This window comes from Lactuca sativa, chromosome 6, assembly GCF_002870075.4.
Source record: "Lactuca sativa cultivar Salinas chromosome 6, Lsat_Salinas_v11, whole genome shotgun sequence".
In the NCBI taxonomy this organism is placed as follows: Eukaryota; Viridiplantae; Streptophyta; class Magnoliopsida; order Asterales; family Asteraceae; genus Lactuca; species Lactuca sativa.
In genome coordinates this window covers 142,617,244-142,623,814 of record NC_056628.2, presented here as the reverse complement: position 1 = coordinate 142,623,814, position 6,571 = coordinate 142,617,244, and positions in this window count along the sequence as shown.

Here is a 6,571-nt window from a genome sequence, read left to right as displayed (position 1 = left end):
ATAATTTACAATTAGATTATGACATCCATTTTCTAAGTTGTGAATTATTTAGTTGGATCCTAGCCTTGATATTTTATTTTGGGTGTTATATTTAGGATTATTCTTATCTAACTAAAAACTATCTTTCTTTTATAGATGTCTACTCCAACCGATGCTTCTGGTTCCTCCTCCTCCTCATCCAACAACTTCTCCTTGTTGAAAATATGCTCCAAGGTGCAATTGGATGGACCGAACTACAATGATTGGAGGTGCAACATAACAATGGCCCTTCATTTCGAGGACAAGGAGTATGTCCTTGAAAGACCATTGGATGAGATCCATGAAAAAAAAGGCCACTCCTGAAGAAATGGTAACCTACAAAAAGCACTACAATGATGCAACAAAAGTTGCTTGCATCATGATGGCCACAATGACTCCTAAATTACAGAGATACTATGAGGATTACTAGCTGTATGAGATGAACAAGGACCTTATAGAGAAGTAACATACGCGAGCTCGTTAGGAAAAGTATGAGATGGTAAAATCCTCATAGCTAGCAAGATGAAAGAAAGGGAATCTGTTAGCAACCACGTCCAGAGAATACAAAGATACGTGGACAGGCTTGTCAAGCTGAATGTGAATTTTGATGAAGAGTTGGTAATCGACATAGTGTTGAACTCTTTGCCAAGTTGTTATGATCAGTTCATAGCGACCTATCATTTGAACAACAATGAAACTACGTTGTTTCAATTGCACAAACTCATGCGAACTGATGAAGCAGGGATGAAGGGAAAAGTATTGCCTACACTCCTGCTGGTGCTCCCGTTCGGGACATTGGTCAAGAGAAAGGGAAAAAGAGGAAAGGTCCTCCCAAGCAACATTGGAAAGGAAAGTCCCAAGCTAAGTCGTCAAGCAATGGGCCCAAAGGAAAATCTAGTTTTGATGCTCCACCTATCTCTGATCCCAAATAGGCCATTTGTTTCTACCGTAACGACAAAAGGCATTGGAAACGAAGCTGCCCAAAGTATCTGCAATACATGAAAGACGACAAGGTGAAGCCGAATTCTGCAAGTATATACACTATCTTATCTAAAAACTCATCATATTCTCGTTCTTGGTTTCGTTGATACAAGATGTGGATTTCACATTTGTTCTAAATTGCAGGGGCTAAAAAGAAGTGGGGATTTGGAGCATGGAAGAATAAACTTGATCATGGGGAATAGACGATCTTCATATGTCACCAAAATTGGAGTTTATAGTCTTGTGCTTAGTGATGGAGCTAGTTTAGATTTATTGAATTGTTGCTACTCGTCATGAATGACTTGAAACATTATTTCCTTTCATGCATTGTTTAAACAAGGTTTTAGATATTCTTTTAATGATGATAATGGTTCTATTTCTACTTATAAAAATGGTGTTTTTTATTTTGAAGCTTTACCTTGTGATGGTGTGTATGAAACCGTGATGTGTGTAGACAATTTAGGTAATAATGTATTTCATATTGATTCGTCTAATGGTATAGACAAAGTGTGCTTGTGGCATTGTCGTCTTGAACACATTAACAAGAAACACATCACCCAACTCCAAAATGATGGAGTGTTGGAATTGTTTGACTTAAGGTTAGATGATAAATGCAAATCTTGTCTTTTGGGTAAGATGAAAAAATCACCTTTCACTGGGTCTTGTGAAAGAGGTGAAGGATTGTTGGATATCATACACACAGATGTGTGTGGGTCCTTCAAATATACTACAAGGGATGCTAATCGATTCTATGTGACTTTTACTAATGATTATAGTAGATACGACTATATCTACTTAATCAAACATAAGTAAAAAACCTTTGAAAAGTTCAAAGATTTTAAACATGAAGTCGAGAATCAATTGGGTAGGAAGATAAAGATGCTTAGATCCGATAGAGGCGCAGAGTATCTTAGTATCGAGTTCCACGACTACCTCAAGGAATGTGTGATAGTTTCACAAATGACACCTCCTAGGACACCACAACTTAATGGTGTGGCTGTGAGGCGTAATTGAACCTTGTTGGGCATGGTTCGTTCCATGATGAGTCTAGCTTGTCTTCCAAAATCATTCTGGGGGTATGCCTTAAGTACTACTGCCCACATTCTTAATCTTGTCCCAACTAAGAAGGTTGCCAAAGCACCTCATTAGATGTGGACATGGAAGGTTCCCTCATTAGCACATATCAAGGTTTAGGGTTGTGAAGCTTTCGTTAGACTAGAGACTCACGACAAGCTTGAACCTTGAAGTGAAAGATGTATTTTCATCGGCTATACACAGAAGTCCTTTGGATATTTGTTCTACAAACCTACTGAGAACGTGGTCTTTGTAGCACGAAGGGGAATCTTTCGCGCGTGAGAGAGAGAGAAAGAGAAAGAGAGAGAGAACTCATATGCAAAGAGGACAATGGGAGTACAATTGATATTGAATATATTCAACAGTTAAATGATGAAGGAGCCTCTAAAGTCGCTAGGGCTCAATCCGAGGAAGAAATTCCAGTTGAACCGATTGATGAATCATTACCTTTTAGGCGTTCCAATAGAGTTAGAATGCCACCTGACTTCTATGGTTTCAATATTACTATAGATGGTGATACGTTTATCAGTGATAATACACTGGTAAATTTGGATGAACATGCTAACTACAAGGAAGCAATGGCAAGCCCTGAGTTAGCCAAATGGCAAGAGACAATGCACAACGAGATCAAGTCCATGTATAACAACCAGGTTTGGAATCTGGTTGACAATGTACCAGGTCGTAAGACAATTGGGTGCAAATGGATCTTCAAGAAGAAGACCGACATGGATGGAAAGGTACGCACTTTCAAGGCTCGACTGGTTGCGAAGGATTTCATTCAAACCCCAGGGGTGGACTATGATGAGACTTTCTCACTAGTAGCTAAGATCAAATCTATTAGGATAATTCACACCTCAGCTGCATTTCATGACTATGAAATTTGGTAGATGGATGTCAAAACGGCTTTCATTAATGGAACAAAATTTGCTTCCATCATTTATGTAGAATGTGGAACAGAAATTGCTTCCATCATTCCTAGACCATTCAAAATCCTTAAAAATGATTTTTTATCTAAAGGTTTTGTGAAAATATCAACGAGCTGATATGTTGTTTTGACAAAGTAGACTTCAATGTTCCTATCTTCAATGTCGTGTTTGATAAAGTGATAAAGAAGAGTAATATGCTTTGTTTTAGAATGTTGGATTGGATTATGACAAATGCAAATTGCACTTTGTGAATCACAATATAAAGGTATTTTCTTCATGCTGATGGCATAGTTATGTAATTGGCTTTGAATCCAGATCACTTGTGATGTGCACGCAATAGCAACAATATATTCAGTCTCATCTATCGAAATAGAAACACATGTCTACTTTTTCGATTTCCAACTCACAAGTTTCCCATCCTATAGTATACATCCTCTAGTTGTGCTCTTTTGATCCGGTTGACAACCCCCAGATCCGCATTAGAATATTCTTGGATAAAGAACTATGTCTTCGATGGATACCACAAGCCTAACAACTTTGTACCCTAGAGGTATCAAAAAAATATTCTTCACTGCAGTAAGATGGGGTTCTCTTGGGTTCGATTGGTACCTAGCAGAGTTACATACAGAGAGCATAATATCAGGTCGACTTGTAGTAAAATACAAAAGCAAACTGATCATGTTGCTATACATCTTGAGATCCAAAACAGGATTATCCAATGAAGAACTTAAGTGTGTGCCATTAGTCAAGGGTACTTTGACTTTTATGTAATTGTCATTCCAAACTGTTCAAGCAGGTTTCGAGTGTAATTCTCTCGATTGATAAAGATTCCTTCCCTACTTTGATTAATATTTAAACCCAAAAAGTGATTTATCTTATCCATTATGCTTATTTCGAATTTGATTTTCATTAATTCCTCAAATTCCTTAGACAATGAAGGATCATTCGAACCAAAGATAATGTCGTCGACATAAATTTAAACGAGCATCAGATGATCCCCTACTTTCTTTTGAAATAAAGTAGGATCAACTGATCCTTGTTTAAATTTAGTGATTTTCAAAAAATTTGTTAGAGTTGCATACCAGTTACAAGGTGCTTCTTTCAACCCATAGACTGCCTTGTCTTCAATATAACAATGATTAAGATACTTATAGTTAATGAAACCTAGTGGTTTTCGTGTAACATCTTGTTTCGAATCGTTCCCATTTTGGGATGGAGATCAAGGATTGGATATTAGCAAGCTTCAGAACCTTGGGTAATTGAGATTCAGACTTAGTTGGAGTTGGATAAGGTAATTTGGATGGTTCGGGTATTCGGTTTGTGTTTTGGAATCAAATGGTAGTTCGGTAATTTGTCATCTCAGACCTTTATCGAAAATAGATGTTCGTTCAGAAATATTAGGGAAAGTATGAGTTGATGATAGTGTAGAGCGTCTCAATACCTTTTAATGGATATAAGGATGGTTGAAATCGAAGTTGTATCAAGAAAGTTATGGTCTTCGCATGAATTAGGATTTGGAGGAAAACCCTAGTACACTGGGCGTACAAAGGTGGTACGCAGGGCGTACCAAGGCAAAGGGAGTTACACGAGGCATAGCTGGAGGAACACATAACATAGGTGCGAGGTTGGGTCGGGGTGCGAGACCTCGTACGCTGGGCGTACGAGGGTCAGGTTGAAAACCCTAATTTTAGGGTTGGAACCTATATAAGCATAATATTAGCCTCTTTCTTCATTTTCTAAGCCATCCCCACCCTCTAAAACCCTAGAAGCTGTCCTTAAGCCTTCTTGGTGGCATTTTGATCTTATAGTGTCCATATGTTGTGTGTTTGGTCCATTTGCAAGAAGATAAAGTTTAGTGCAAGGATGGGAATCAAGGAAGAGCTTATGGATCTTGCTCATGTGTCTTATTTCCAGCTTGTTGGACGTAAAAATCTTTGAACTTGATCATTGATGTCTTAGATCTATCATTTATGAGTCTTGGTTCATTTTGGTCCCAAGAATGAGATCTAGTGGTCCTGATTCCACTCTAGGAGCTTTGAGTTGCCCCTCTTAGTGTTTTTGAGGTTCAAGGTCCATAAATTTGGCACCTTTAGAGTTTAAAACCATCAATGTATGTGTTTAGGTCCTTTTCATGAAAGTAGAATGCTACTCTTTGAGATTGGGTCTTCTTAGGGCATGCAAAGTCACCAAGTTAGTGACTTTATGGTTCTAGATGTTTATTTAGAAGTGGATCTGTGGTTTGGACTTATGGGATCAAGCATTAAGAGCTTAATGAAGGTTTTGACTCAATGAAGGAGTACGTTGGGCGTAGAAGCCAAACAACTTGTTCGCTTAGCGCACAGTTGAGTACACCCCGCGTACTTAGTCAAGGGAAGTTTTGCTAATTGGGCTTCGGTGTGGGCCATCTGTTGGGGTTAATTATCTTGGGCCATGTTGGCCCATCAAGTTTTGGTCTGATTGTGATTTTGTAACGCTCGTAGATCAGGGCTAGTCAATTTAGAGTCGATAAGCATCAAAAATGACTTTTTTGGGAAAGATTATTTAGAAGGAGTAATCTTAACTATGATGTAGTTTATATTACGAGGTTTCTGAATATATAAAGAACATCGAAATCCGAGTTATAACGAAGAAGTTATGACCTGTCGAAGTTTCGCGACAGAAATGGCACGACACAACGCGACGTATATAGTGAATTTACGTTAGAGCGATATTTATCCAAAACAATCTAAATGAGAATTGAAGATCTCATCGATAGTAGTGAAACGACGGAAAAACAGACGTCAGACGAAAGAGTTATGAGTTTATAATGGAGTTTTCCTGTCCCGACCTACTAAAAATAATATATAAGTAATATAATTATAATATATTAAAAATAAACTCAAAATTAGCCAATGGAGTCTAAACGAGAATTGTAGAGCATAATCTCACCTTCGCGTCGATTTAAAGAACGTCGAAAACGGAGTTCGTATGCAAAAGTTATGAATTTCTGAAGTTTGGGGCGCGAAACCCCAAAACTGTCAGATACCATGACGTGGAAAGCAGTGCCACGACGTGGCCAGTCTTCTGACACCTCCGGGAGTCCCCCAGATGCAACTTGCAATGATGCATGCAGTGACAACCAAGCCGACGACGTGGAAAAAGATGCCACGACGTGGCAATGGCAGATTTTGCCCTATAAATAGATTTGAAGGGTCAGCCGAGTTTGGTTGCTCATTCTCTCATCTCTCACATGTATTGCATCGATTTACGTGCAAAGAAGTACCCCCAAAGCCCCGGTATCAACCCCGAGACCCGAAGCAAGTCCCGAAGCCCGAAGATCCCGAGAAGAAAAGAGTTTCCAAGCCGAAGCTTTGCCCGAGAGAAGCCCGGTGTGCGAAGTGATCTCGGTTTCACCGAAGAATACTACTCTTAGAGCTGTAGTGTAGTCCGAGCATCGTCTAACCAAGTGAGTGTGTGGTTACTTTCTTCTAACGCATAAATACGAAGTATTTTATATGAAATACGTGTTATGTGTATATTTTGTTGTTATATGTGTGAATGTATATTCACTTTCTTCTACCACATAGATATGA